The sequence below is a fragment of the Rhinoderma darwinii genome (assembly GCF_050947455.1).
Source record: "Rhinoderma darwinii isolate aRhiDar2 chromosome 2 unlocalized genomic scaffold, aRhiDar2.hap1 SUPER_2_unloc_44, whole genome shotgun sequence".
Lineage (NCBI taxonomy): Eukaryota > Metazoa > Chordata > Amphibia > Anura > Rhinodermatidae > Rhinoderma > Rhinoderma darwinii.
In genome coordinates, this window is record NW_027461712.1 from 559,983 (window position 1) to 575,693 (window position 15,711).

General features: G+C 44.6%; 1 pseudogene; it reads left to right on the forward strand.

Moving 5' to 3' along the window:
• The window catches only part of LOC142677663 (uncharacterized), a 255,835-nt pseudogene extending 246,296 nt beyond the window's left edge, over positions 1-9,539 (forward strand).
• Positions 9,540-15,711: the final 6,172 nt, after the last annotated feature.

Genomic DNA, 15,711 nt, shown 5'->3' on the forward strand with positions numbered 1-15,711 from the left:
GATGAGACTAAAATTGAGCTCTTTGGCATTAACTCAACTCACCGTGTTTGGAGGAAGAGAAATGCTGCCTATAACCCAAAGAACACCGTCCCCACTGTCAAGCATGGAGGTGGAAACATTATGTTTTGGGTGTGTTTCTCTGCTATAAGGGCACAGGACTACTTCACCGCATCAATGGGAGAATGGATGGAGCCATGTACCGTCAAATCCTGAGTGACAACCTCCTTCCCTCCACCAGGACATTAAAAATGGCTCGTGGCTGGGTCTTCCAGCACGACAATGACCCGAAACATACAGCCAAGGCAACAAAGGAGTAGCTCAAAAAGAAGCACATTAAGGTCATGGAGTGGCCTAGCCAGTCTCCAGACCTTAATCCCATCGAAAACTTATGGAGGGAGCTGAAGATCCGAGTTGCCAAGCGACAGCCTCGAAATCTTAATGATTTACAGATGATCTGCAAAGAGGAGTGGGTCAAAATTTCATCTAACGTGTGCAAACCTCATCATCAACTACAAAAACGTCTGACTGCTGTGCTTGCCAACAAGGGTTTACCACCAAGTATTAAGTCTTGTTTGCCAAAGGGATCAAATACTTATTTCTCTGTGCACAATGCAAATAAATATATATAATTTTGACTATGTGATTTTTTTTTTTGATTTTTTTTTAAATATAATCTATCTCTCACTGGTAAAATTAACCTAGCCTAAAAATTCTAGACTGTTCATGTCTTTGACAGTGGGCAAACTTACAAAATCAGCAAGGGATCAAGTACTTATTTCCTCACTGTATTTGACATTCCTGAACTTGAGATTCGAACCAAAATAGAGACCTTTATGGAGGAAACCGCTTTACCGCATCTCTCCACAGATACCTCTGAGGCTTTGGATTAGCTCTCTATGGAGGTGGAGGTGTCAGCAACCATAAAAGCTCTGGCCCAGGGGGCTTTTCACTCAAATTTTACAAAGACTTCCTTGCCCAATTAGCCACATTTTTAACAAGTCTTTATTAGTGTAAATCCGGAGAACCCCTTCCCTAGGCAGGCTTTGGAAGCCCACATAACATTTATACCCACATCAGGTAAAGACCCTTCCCTTTGTGGCAATTGACACCCGATCTCGCCTATTAATTGTTTCTTAAAGCCATACTCCAAAATCATTGCCAACTGCCTCCAACCTAATCTCCCTCATATTATTCAATGCGGTCAGGTAGGGTTTGTTTGTGGCAGGAAAGTAAAGGATAATACCATTAAAACTACAACTTTGATGTCTCATGCCATGTCTCCAGATATTCCTTTATAACTCTTTTTCATGGTGTGGAAAAAGCATTTGACCGGGTACACTTTGGGTTTCTTTGAAGTCTCTTTAAAACAGATGAGATTGAGTAAAATCCTCTGTCGCAAATAGAAAAAATATACAAAGGTTCGCTCACCGCGTTTCCACTGCGTTATTCCATTTGTTTATCCAGACCACGTTGTGAATGATGATGGTGCTTGTAGATATCAGGAGAAAAGTGCTGAGTCGGCAGCAGGTATTGGAGGCAATGAACAAGGAGAAACGAGATATCCAGTACTCTTGTAAAATAAACAATTTATTTGGTCATTTAAAAAACAAAAAACAGAACAGTTTAAAATGATAATCCTAGGACCACGCTTACGCGTTTCAAACCTCTAAGGTTCTTAATCATAGCTTAGGGAAATCCTATGTAACAAAATTATCTCGCTCTACAGCAGGGCTTGGCCTTTGACAGAAATGGCTGCCTAATCTTCTTGCTCCCGTATCCTTTTGCTCTAACACCTTCTCAAAGCCAGAAGACTTCCCACAATCGCTCCTCCACCAATAATTAATAAAAACAATACAAACAGAAGATTTGAACAAAACAAGAACAAAAGACTTTTCCTCAACTGTAACCGTAAATACAACAAACAAAAAAAAGCATGAAAAGCCATAAGAGACGGCCCCGCGTCCAAACAAATATCACTTGTGACCCTTCTCCTGTACCCCCACCGATCACTAAGGGAGATGACCACCTACATCTCTCTATCCTTACAGTTCATAGTGTATCCCCACCAACATATCCCCAGATCAGAACATTACTGCGGAACCTACAGTAGAACCAACTTCCCATAGTCCAAAACATTTTTCTCTCACTTTACCTTCATCACCTGCCACCGTCTTTGACAATACTACAGCCGGACAATACGCATCGGTACCCTTTCTAACACCAGCTAGTCCCTCCACATCATCCAGGGAATCTTTTTTAGGGACAGGCGCAACATGGGGACCATATCCTGGAACAATTACAAGCTACTTTTGCCCAAAAAGCTAAAAAAGAAAAAACGACCTAGAAGGAAGTAGGGGAGGTAAAAAAAAATAGTAAACCTGCCTCTCGAAGTGCCCGACACATCCATTTTTAATGTACATTATTGTAAATATACACTATTCCCATCAGAACGAGCACTACTGAAAAAGGGACTTTCTTTTTTGCCAAGCAACTATGGCTAAGGGATTTGACCTATTCCTAGACCTCCTTTGCGTCACTAGGAAACTCACCCTCAAACGGCACTACCAACTGATGGCGACTAAAACAACTGCTGATCACAAAGTTACACTTGTTAATGATACAATATACCCATATAAACACACAGATAAACCCCCGTCGAAATTCTGCCTTCTAGAAAATCAGGGTAATTTCATCACCGCTTTCCCCCATTTAGTCTGCAAAGTTTTAGAACTGGAATCCTACAGAATCCTGTTAAAGACAACCGCTCCCATAATGAAAGGAAAGGTCTGAACACCCTAGAAAACAAACAAATCGTTATTCGATCAGCTGACAAAGGAGGGGGAACAGTCATCCAAAATATCAATAACTACAACTAGAAGTCCTACGGATTCCATCACATGAAAGCTACTGCACTCTCCTTGAAACTAAACCCCTCATAGAGATATCAGACAAGCTCCGAGATATTATGAATGCAGCCTGTCACTCTTCCATTCACAACAAAAATGAAAGGAATTCTCTGCTACCAAAGAACATTAATATGCTGCCCTTCTACCACTTACTGAAAGTACCCAAGGATCTTACCCCCCCCCCCAGGGAGACCAATTATCTCTGTTATACAATCCCCCACCTGTCACACTACCTGGACCTGATACTACAAAAATACATTATAAACCTTCCTAGATTTTTTAAGGACTCAACTCATAAATGACCTCAATGAAATTAATGGAATGAAAATTGACTTCTCACACTGGCCTTTAGCGCACTGCATACCAACACTGGACACTCTCTAGGGCTTAGTGTTAGGCGACAAAGATAAGGACCTATTACCACCTCAGGTAAATGTCATTTGTGGCGGCATGCAATTTATCCTCAACAACATAAATTTATAGATCATCAAATTAGAGGCACAGCCATGGGTACTAGGGTAGCGCCTAGTTATGCCATTATTTTCATGGGTGATTTTGAAGATCTACACATCTAGCAACACCCATGGGCATCAACATGTAGACAACCTCTTCTTCATCTGGGAAGGGGATCAAGTTCGTGCCACTAGTTTCTGCCAGTCCCTCAACAGCAACACCTGGGACAGCTACTTTACCCGCACTATCAAACAGGATGAAATTGATTATCTTACCTGTAATCTGCAGACGTCCCACAAAATCACTACACCTACGCATTTAAAAAAAAAGTACATCCAAATAGTTATTGAGCTTTACCAGTGGTCACAACTCTAAATGGGTCAAAATATTCCATTTAGTCAATAAGAGAATGTGAAAAAAAACTACACTACAATCTGATTTCCAAAAGCAGAGCTGGTTACTCAATAAAGGTTTTAAAGAGAAGGGGGTACCCCAAACATTTACCATCTCAAGCCTATAAATGAACTGCAGTGTATACAAAGCAAGAATGCCTTATTCCCAACCCAAGACACGTGACCACATCCCCAATCCCCTCAGTCTCAAAGGGGAATTTTAATTTCATTACCACATACAATTTAGGTAAACATTGGCACATCCTAAAACATGATCCATTTGTCAAATCCATCCCCCCCCCCCCCTCCCCCCCCCAAGCCCCTTCTGACATTCAGGAGACCACCTACAATTTAAAAAGATCTTCGCTCCCACTAGTTCAATTCCACCAAACAGAGGCTCTCTTACTTTCCCCACAGACACCCACCAAAGTGGGTAGCTTCAAATGTGGCACGTCAAGATGCCAAACAATCACCCACAACACCGAAACATTCCAGTCTAACTCCACTGGGAACTGTTTTGATATAAAAAAGAAACTGAACTGCCAATCACAATTTGTAATGTACTTCATCATCTGCAGCTACAGAACCCAATATATAGGGGGAACGATTCAACCTCCATTGAACATTATCCAAATAGGTTTGACTCCCTTTGTAAGAAGGAAGTCCACTGGATTTACAAATTTAACACCTTAGTGTCCCATGGGCTGAATGAAATGAGACCATCATCTCAAACCTTTACCAATACCTAGCCTCCACATTCAATATTCCCCCCCCCCCCATACAGAAGATGATATTCTGCTAACCTAGCAGAAAAAAGCATGGTTCTCACCTGAAAACCTCTAAAAAGCAACCCAATATAACGTAGTATTAGAAACCATCCCCCTTAGCTCTTTTATTGAGGCTTATGGATTCATAATGACCCCATAGACTCTCCGCTAATTCCACATCCATCTTACAGCAATACGCAGATATTTCAGTTTTCTTTAACACTGCGGACAGCCGCATAAACGGGCACAAACCATGAAAAACATGTCCTATTTGTCGATGCGGTCACTCACACTGACACAAGCTGGTATCCCCTTTGCTAGTAATCATAACCCGTCGAATCGTTCACAACCTTGAGCCTTCCAGGCCTCCATAATGAAGGGTCCGGTATCTATGACCACCTCTGACTGCAGCAAAATCTCCTTCGAATCGTTTTTTTATTTTGAACTTTCCGGGCCTCCGTAGTTTGGTGTCCGACGACCATGGTTACATATTTATACTTCGTATCATCTAGGTAACCGTAGATTTCCAACAAGCGCTTTTCTGTTGCAACGACGTAGACGCATTGTTTACACTAGTGAATCGAAGACTGTAGCGGTGTACAGCCACAATTGTCCCACGACACCACGAACGCTCCCTATTGTCAGTGATCTGATCACGGATCTGAATTTCACCACATAAACATTGAGGGCAATAATGAGTCTTTACTTATGTGTGTCTCTTATCAGGACACTGTATACAATTTTATATATATATTTTATTATATCACATTAGCCGTCTGTTATCTTGTCCTTTACCTGGTTCCACTATTTGAGCCTTCACTACCTTGTCTTTTATTGTTTTATCTCGGATTGTCGGACATTCTGCACGATGTTGTGCCGGACTCAAACAATCTCATTGATCCAAGGAACCTTTAACCCTATGACGCTCCATCATGACTAAGCTTTCCTTTGGCGGTTCTTTTCTGTACATTGCTAGGGGCTGTTACACCGTTTGTATTTTTACCTGATGAAGAAGCCTGTGCGTCTTTGAAACGCGTCGTATTATTTTACAAACAAGCCCTATGAAAATTCATGATCGAAGTAAGAGTGTTCTTGTAGAAAAGCTATTCAGAATTCCCAGCAGCACCAGGGTGACATTCCTGATTTTTTACTATCCCTTTCTCTGCATTTTATATCTAGACTCTGCGATCCAGATCGGAACCCAGGCTGCGGACTCGTTGGATTCACACATTTATGGATGTTGTGCTCCGAGCACGACCACCAGAGCAGCACTGATCACCCAACTGCTCTTCTCTTTTAAACCGGTTGATGCACTATGTCCTCTTTGTGTTTTTTTTCTCCTTTTATTTTGCTCTAATACGTCACACAGTATACTGTGTCTGCTCTAACTCGGCAGACGGTTTTTTCCTTAATCCGCCATGCACATCATGGGGCACCTTGGCTGTGGACTAAGCATGTGGATTTAACTACCTGCCAGGGATCCAGAGGCTTTCAGGTATTTAATGCAATAACTACAATTTTGCCTGTGGAGTGTCCCCGACTCCTCTTATCTGCCTCCTGCATTTGGCTCCCGAATATCTATTTCTTTGCTCAAGGTTTTTTCTTCATATGAAGTCTACTGCACCTGCACAATCCCTAGCCTTGATTTAGTGCTGCGGCTCTCCTGTCTTTGGTGTGTACCTGCCGCCCCAGGACCAACATCTTGTAATAGGCCGGCCATATTTCACTGGGTGTTATCCCAGACCTGCTCCTGGAATTCCCTACCAATAGCTGTGAAATAGCCCATTGAGCACCAGGCTGGACATGTATATAGGCCGCATAAAGGACCCTCACACACCCACTGTGCAGTTTGTGTTTTATTTGGGGCCGTAACCTTCTCTGGACTGCTGCTGGGGGACACCCATATACTTTCACCCAGTGTTGCTACAGTGTATTGGAGTGCTGCGGAACATGTTTGAGGAACATTTGATACTCCTGTTATAAATCTAAAGGTTACATATTTGATCATCTGCAACCATAAACCTCTAGGCCTAGAATGCTTTTCCCTAAGGCAGAGCTCACAATGAAATAATACAATTTAATGTATCACAATAAAAAAGAAAATCAATCTTCCAGATTCATGATTGTTAGGAAGCGGTTATTTCACATGTAATTATTACAAGGACGTCCCAGTGATGATCACCTGCACTCAGGGGCCACGGCATTAGTTGATAGGACCCTCTTTACCCTTAGAACAGGCTGATTTTTAGTAGAATGGATTCAACAAGTTACTGGAAACTTTTATTACAGATTCTGATTATTTCACTACATCCTAAAGATGCTCTAGAACCCTGAGATCTGGTGGCTGAGCTGCCTTTGGACTATATAGACCATTTCCATGAGTTCAGCCTGAGATGTCCGTTTTGTCTCTTATTTACTGTGAACTGCGGCAATGATTAGATTATCAATAACGGTGATAAGTTCTTGTGATGCCCAATTGGTAATGAAAGGCCACGTGAGTCCGCAGAGGACAGGTGTCCTTGCCAGACACGTTTGTTCTTTTCATATTTTGGAGTTTTTATCAAGTCTAAGTTTATGTAATAAGTGTCACAGATTGTAGAACAGAATCCTGAACTTTGTCATTCATACATTTAAAGTGTTCTACAAAGCTTTATAAGCGGGAATCACACATGCAGTTTTGATTTAGCCAAAGCCAGGAGTGGATTCAAAGAGAAATATAAAGGAAGCTCATTCCTGCTAAATCCACTTCTGGATTTGGCTAAAATATTACACTTCACACTGCATGTATGTGTCCAGCCTAACGCCAGGTTCACACAATCAGTTATGATGCCGTTTTTGGCACAGATTTGTGAGCTAAAGTCAGAAGTGGGTCCTAAACTATGAAAAGGTAAAATGAAAAGATTAATTTCCTTTTCTTTCTGTCCACTCCTGTGATTGGCTTAAAAAACCTGAGCCAAAAACTACATCAAAACTATGTGTGTGATCCTAGCCTCATAAAAATGTTATAAATTATTCTACTTTGTGGTTTAAAAAAATAATTTACGAAATCCATTTTTCATTCTAACAGAAAATCCCAGTAAGAACTCTCAGGGAAACGTAATGTTATCGCTAAAGTATAAAGTAGAAGATGAAGATATCATGCAGCACCTTTCAGGAGAAAACCTCATTACCCTTAATGTACATCCAGGACTTCACAGTACAGACATATCATCTAATCCCCCTAATCATGAGGAACCTTCTCCTGACCAATCACAAGTTGTTACCACAAGTACAGGTCAGAAAGGGGGGAAAAGGTTTCAATGTGGTGAATATGGAAAACCGTTTACAAAAAGCTCTGGTGTGACTACACACGGAAGAATTCACAAAGGAATGAAGCCATACTCCTGTTCAGAATGTGGGAAATGTTTTATATCTAAATCACATCTTGTTACACACCAGAGAAGTCACAAAGGAGAGAAGCCATATTCATGTTCAGAATTTGGAAAATGTTTTACAATAAATTCAAATCTTGTTATACATGAGGGAAGTCACACAGGGGAGAATACATATTCATGTTCAGAATGTAAGAGATGCTTTACAGATAAAACATCTCTTGATACACATGAGAAAATTCACACAGGGGAGAAACCATATTCATGCTTAGAATGTGGAAAATGTTGTATAAATAAATCAACTCTTGTTACACATCAGAGAATTCATGCAGGAGAGAATCCATATTCATGTTCAGAATGTGGGAAATGCTTTTCAGATAAATCTGCTCTTGATAGACATGAAAGAAGTCACACAGGGGAGAAGCCGTATTCATGTTCAGAATGTGGGAAATGTTTTATATATAAATCATATCTCGTTAGACATCAGAGAAGTCACACAGGAGAGAAGCCGTATTCATGTTCAGAATGTGGGAAATGTTTTACAAATAAATCAGGTCTTGTTGTACATGAGAGAAGCCACACAGGGGAGAAGCCATATTTGTGTTCCGAATGTGGAAAATGTTTTATATATAAATCACAGCTCGTTAGACATCAGAGAAGTAACGCAGTGGAGAAGCCGTATTCATGTTCAGAATGTGGGAAATGTTTTATATGTAAATCACATCTCGTTAGACATCAGAGAATTCACACAGGGGAGAAGCCGTATTCATGTTCAGAATGTGGGAAATGTTTTACAAATAAATCAGGTCTTGTTATACATGAGAGAAGTCACACAGGAGAGAAGCCGCATTCATGTTCAGAATGTGGAAAATGTTTTGTTACCAAAACCAAATTTAGGGATCATCAGAAAATTCATACAGGGGAGAAGCCGTACTCCTGTTCAGAATGTGGGAAATGTTTTATTACTAAAGCCAAACTTAGGAATCATCAGAAAATTCATACAGGGGAGAAGCCATACTCCTGTTCAGAATGTAAGAGATGCTTTACAGATAAATCATCTCTTGTTATACATGAAAGAATTCACACAGGGGAGAAGTCCTATTCATGTTCAGAATGCGGGAAATGTTTTATTACTAAAGCCAAACTTAGGGATCATTATAGAAGTCACACAGGGGAAAAAATATTTTGATGTTCCATATAAATGAAATAAAATTTTGAAAATCAGCAAATTCACAAATAGAAGAAAACAAATTCTTGCTTGACATGTGGGAAATGGTAAATAGATTTCTAACACAAAGTTATTCTCCGGCATTATACAACCAATAAGTGTTTATTTTTTGGGTGGAATTAGCCTGGATCTGCCCAACACCTAAATTATATTTACCTGAGGTCAACGGTGATGAGATCCATGGAGGAGAAGTATTGTGCGTTAGGAAGAAAAGAAGATTTTAGTTTACTTTTAAAGAATTGAAGCTGAATTGTCACCATGAACCTTGCTCCTTATTACTATATTCATAAAGTCACCCACGCTGCAGGACAATCCAGAGTGACATACTGAAAAAGTAAGGACACCCTGAGTAAATGTTTTGAGCCTATGTGGAACTATCAATATTTGATCTTCGTTCATACAATATGTAAAGACAAAAGTGATGGAATTAAACAAAAAACAACAGATTGAATTCATAATAATTTGTTAAACAGAACAATTCCCGGATCTGCCATTACCTTCTGTGGGTCGAATACCTGGTTCTGCCCTTTTGGTAAAAACCACCTCCAGCCGGCGTTTATCAAGAGGTCTCATTTAGACTTGCATATTTTGGTCAGTATTTTGCATCATTATTTGTAAGCCACAACTAGGAGTAAATCCAAAACCTGGAAGACGATGAATTCTTTCCATTCTACTTTTCTTTATGTTCCACTTTCAGTTTTGTCTTACAAATACAGAGGGAAAATACTGACCAAAAACCACAACTGTGAATGAAGCCTTACTGTGTGCTAGTCTCTTATATGGGAGACTTTATTTCCCACTCTTCCATGGAGAGCATGCACAGACCGTTTTACATCCTTCCAATGGGATTGTTACGTCTATGGCCACGGCCCGTCATTGTGACTTACTCCTCGACGGCCGTGGCCACGGACATATGTGCTCTCTGCTGCGACATCCCCCAGTGAGGCGCAGACACTCACTTCCTGGTATCGAGACTGTCTCCCAGAGGGCGCGCGTGCACGGTCTTAAAGGGCCAGTGCGCATAATTGCAGGAAGTGTAAAGGATCTGCCAGGCACAGCGGGGTTAACTCCCAGAACTAATCAGTCAGCACCTGAGAATACATCCCTGAGACTGACTCCTGCTTCCACCATTCAGGCTGGCAGGCTTAGGAGTGGGAGAGCCTATCGTAACCTGGCCAGACTTAGCTAGCTCCCGCCCTCGGTCTATTTAAGCCTGCACTTCCTGTCCCTCGGTGCTTGTTATTGCTTGTGTTTCTTTCCTTGTGGTTTCCTGACCCAGCTACAGCTCCTGCTATTTTTGATCCTGCTCCATACAGACCCTGGCTTACCGACTACTCTTCTGCTTTTCGTTTTGTACCTCGCACACTCCTGGCTTGACTCGGCTCGTTCACCACTCTGGTTGCTCACGGTGTTGCCGTGGGCAACGGCCCCTTTTCCTTGCTTGTGTTCCTTGTATGTTTGTCGTGCACTTACTGAGCGCAGGGACCGCCGCCCAGTTGTACCCCGTCGCCTAGGGCGGGTCGTTGCAAGTAGGCAGGGACAGAGTGGCGGGTAGATTAGGGCTCACTTGTCCGTCTCCCTACCCCCTGCCATTACATAATAACAAGCCCATACCTAGTCTACCCCTGGTCCCTGACACCACTATGGATCCCCGTGAGACCCTGGCTCAGCAAATGCAGGGTCTCTCACTACAGGTCCAGGCCCTGGCTCAGAGGGTCAACCAGCCTGATGCTACTCTGGTAGTTCCCCTCACCGCACCTCTTGAACCCCACCTCAAGTTGCCCGACCGGTTCTCAGGGGACCGGAGGACTTTTCTCTCCTTTCGGGAGAGTTGTAGGCTTTACTTTCGTTTAAAGCCTCATTCCTCAGGTTCTGAGAGCCAGCGGGTGGGTATAATTATGTCCCGGCTCCAGGAAGGGCCCCAAGAGTGGGCCTTATCCTTGGCTCCTGACGCCCCTGAACTTTCCTCCGTTGATCGTTTCTTTTCTGCTCTCGGACTTATTTATGACGAGACTGACAGGACTGCCTTTGCCGAGAGTCAGCTGGTGACCTTAAGTCAGGGTAAGAGACCTGTTGAGGAGTATTGCTCTGACTTTCGGAAGTGGTGCTTAGCTTCTCGGTGGAATGACCCTGCCTTAAGGTGCCAGTTTAGGTTGGGTCTGTCGAATGCCCTGAAAGACCTGCTAGTTAGCTATCCCTCTTCTGACTCCCTAGACCAGGTTATGGCTTTAGCGATACGACTTGACCGACGTCTCAGGGAACGACAACGTGAACGTTTATGTGTTTTCTCCTCCGACTCCCCCATGATGCCTCCCGAAGCTCCGTTGCTTCGTTCCTCCCCGAAAGACTCAGAGATACCTATGCAACTCGAGGCATCCGTGTCCCCCCAACAACGTAGAGAATTCCGCAGGAAGAATGGTCTCTGCTTCTACTGTGGGGACGACAAGCATCAAGTGAACAACTGTCCTAAGCGTAAGGTTGCAGCCAGAGAACTTCCGCGTCTAAGTGATCATCGGGGAGGTCACTTGGGCGCACAGGTATTTCCCGTAAATATGAAACGTACTAAGATCTTGCTTCCCTTTCAGGTCTCTTTTGGTGGTAGGTCTGCTACCGGCAGTGCTTTCGTGGATTCAGGGTCCTCTACTAATATCATGTCTGTGGAATTTGCTATGTCCCTTGCTATGCCTCTTATTGATTTGCCTAAACCTGTCCCGGTAGTGGGTATCGACGCCACTCCTCTTGCTAATGGTTATTTTACACAGCATACCCCTGTTTTTGAACTCCTTGTTGGCTCCATGCATTTGGAGCAATGCTCTGTACTGTTGATGCAGGGATTATCGTACGATTTGGTTCTTGGTCTTCCCTGGTTGCAGTTGCATAATCCTACGTTTGACTGGAATACTGGGGAGCTAACCAAATGGGGTAATGAATGTTGTACGTCATGTTTTTCTGTTAATTCTATTTCTCCCCCTAAGGAGGCGAATACGCTACCCGAGTTTGTTCAGGACTTCGCTGATGTTTTCTCTAGGGAGGCCTCCGAAGTGTTACCTCCTCATAGAGAATACGATTGCGCTATCGAATTGGTACCAGGAGCTAAGCTTCCTAAGGGTAGGATATTTAATCTTTCTTGTCCCGAACGTGAAGCCATGAGAGAGTATATCCAGGAATCCCTGGCCAAGGGTTACATTCGTCCCTCTTCTTCTCCGGTAGGTGCTGGCTTCTTCTTCGTGGGGAAGAAGGATGGTGGTCTTAGGCCATGCATTGACTACCGTAGCCTGAATAAGGTCACGGTAAGGAACCAGTATCCCCTTCCTTTGATTCCTGATCTCCTTAATCAGGTTCAGGGGGCCCAATGGTTTTCTAAATTGGATCTACGGGGGGCGTATAACCTTATTCGCATCAAAGAGGGGGATGAGTGGAAGACTGCGTTTAACACGCCCGAAGGCCATTTCGAATACCTCGTCATGCCCTTTGGGTTGTGTAATGCCCCTGCGGTCTTCCAGAATTTCATAAATGAGATTTTGCGAAATTACCTGGGGATTTTTCTGGTAGTGTACCTTGATGACATACTGGTGTTTTCCAAGGACTGGTCCTCCCACGTGGAGCATGTCAGGAAGGTGCTCCAGGTCCTTCGGGAAAATAAACTGTTTGCCAAAACCGAAAAATGTGTGTTTGGGGTACAGGAGATTCCATTTTTGGGTCAAATCCTCACTCCTCATGAATTCCGCATGGACCCCGCCAAGGTTCAGGCTGTGGCGGAATGGGTCCAACCTGCCTCCCTGAAGGCGTTACAGTGTTTTTTGGGGTTCGCTAATTATTACAGGAGATTTATTGCTAACTTCTCGGTCATCGCTAAGCCCCTTACGGACCTCACTCGCAAAGGTGCTGATCTCCTCCACTGGCCTCCTGAGGCTGTCCAGGCTTTTGAGGTCCTTAAGAAGTGCTTTGTCTCGGCCCCGGTGCTGGTTCAGCCCAACCAAATGGAGCCATTTATCGTGGAAGTTGACGCATCTGAGGTGGGAGTGGGGGCTGTCTTGTCCCAGGGTACCAGGTCCCTCACCCATCTCCGCCCCTGTGCCTACTTCTCCAGGAAGTTTTCGCCAACTGAAAGTAACTATGATATTGGCAACCGCGAACTCTTAGCCATTAAATGGGCATTTGAAGAGTGGCGCCACTTCCTGGAGGGGGCTAGGCACCAGGTAACGGTCCTTACCGACCACAAGAATCTGGTTTTCCTAGAATCTGCCCGGAGGCTAAACCCGAGACAAGCTCGATGGGCGTTTATTTTTTTACCAGATTCAATTTCTTGGTTACCTATAGGGCTGGGTCTAAAAATATTAAGGCTGATGCACTGTCGCGTAGCTTCATGGCCAGCCCTCCTTCGGAGGAAGATCCTGCTTGTATTTTGCCTCCAGGTATAATCATTTCCTCGATCGATTCTGATTTAGTCTCTGAAATTGCTGCTGATCAAGGTGCAGCTCCCGGGAACCTTCCTGAGAACAAGCTGTTTGTTCCCCTGCAATTCCGGCTAAGGGTACTTAGGGAAAATCATGACTCCGCACTATCTGGCCATCCAGGCTTCCTGGGTACCAAACACCTCATTACCAGAAATTATTGGTGGCCTGGGTTGCCTAAAGACGTTAAGGCCTACGTCGCCGCTTGTGAGGTTTGTGCTAGGTCCAAGACTCCCAGGTCCCGACCAGCGGGCTTACTGCGTTCGTTGCCCATTCCCCAGAGACCTTGGACACATATCTCCATGGATTTTATCACCGATTTGCCTCCATCCCAAGGCAAGTCGGTGGTGTGGGTGGTGGTGGACCGCTTCAGTAAGATGTGCCACTTTGTGCCCCTCAAGAAACTACCCAACGCCAAAACGTTGGCTACCTTGTTTGTCAAACACATCCTGCGTCTCCATGGGGTCCCTGTCAACATTGTTTCGGACAGAGGGGTACAATTTGTTTCATTGTTTTGGAGAGCCTTCTGTATGAAGTTGGGGATTGATCTGTCCTTCTCCTCTGCCTTCCATCCTGAAACCAATGGCCAAACGGAGAGGACTAATCAATCTCTAGAACAATACTTAAGGTGTTTTGTCTCTGACTGTCAATTTGATTGGGTCTCTTTCATTCCCCTCGCCGAATTTTCCCTTAATAACCGGGTCAGTAACTCGTCAGGGGTCTCTCCTTTTTTTTGTAATTTTGGGTTTAATCCACGGTTCTCCTCCGTTTCACCTGGTAGTTCCAACAATCCTGAGGTAGAGGTCGTTCATCGGGAACTGTGCACAGTCTGGGCCCAGGTTCAGAAGAACCTAGAGGTGTCCCAGAGCGTACAAAAAACTCAGGCTGATAAAAAACGTTCTGCTAACCCCCTGTTTATGGTCGGGGATCTGGTGTGGTTGTCGTCTAGGAACTTGCGTCTCAAGGTTCCGTCCAAGAAGTTTGCTCCCCGGTTTATTGGGCCGTATAAGGTCATTGAGGTCCTCAATCCTGTCTCCTTCCGGCTGGAGTTACCCCCGTCTTTTCGGATACACGACGTGTTTCATGCCTCCCTCCTCAAACGCTGCTCCCCGTCCTTGGCTCCCTCGAGGAGACCTCCTGTTCCCATCCTCACCCCGGAGGGGGTGGAATTCGAGGTGGCCAGGATTGTAGACAGCAAGATGGTCCAAGGCTCCCTCCAGTACCTGGTCCATTGGAGAGGATACGGGCCCGAGGAGAGGACTTGGGTACCCGCCCGGGATGTTCACGCTGGGGTATTGGTCAGGAGGTTCCACCTGCGTTTCCCCAGTAAGCCAGGTCCACTTAGAAAGGGTCCGGTGGCCCCTCATAAAAGGGGGGGTACTGTAAAGGATCTGCCAGGCACAGCGGGGTTAACTCCCAGAACTAATCAGTCAGCACCTGAGAATACATCCCTGAGACTGACTCCTGCTTCCACCATTCAGGCTGGCAGGCTTAGGAGTGGGAGAGCCTATCGTAACCTGGCCAGACTCAGCTAGCTCCCGCCCTCGGTCTATTTAAGCCTGCACTTCCTGTCCCTCGGTGCTTGTTATTGCTTGTGTTTCTTTCCTTGTGGTTTCCTGGCCCAGCTACAGCTCCTGCTATTTTTGATCCTGCTCCATACAGACCCTGGCTTACCGACTACTCTTCTGCTTTTCGTTTTGTACCTCGCACACTCCTGGCTTGACTCGGCTCGTTCACCACTCTGGTTGCTCACGGTGTTGCCGTGGGCAACGGCCCCTTTTCCTTGCTTGTGTTCCTTGTATGTTTGTCGTGTTTGTCGTGCACTTACTGAGCGCAGGGACCGCCGCCCAGTTGTACCCCGTCGCCTAGGGCGGGTCGTTGCAAGTAGGCAGGGACAGAGTGGCGGGTAGATTAGGGCTCACTTGTCCGTCTCCCTACCCCCTGCCATTACAGGAAGTCTGCAATCTAGACCAAAATGCTACTGGGCTATAAAAAGGGCCCTGCCCTCTTCTTCTTTGCCTGAGCGTTGTTCGTTACCCAAAGTTTGTCTTGCTAATGGTCCCCTAGTGTCTTCCCGTTTCCTAGTGTTCCCTGTTCCTGTATCCTGTTTCCCGTGCTATCCAGATCTAGTACTGTGCTA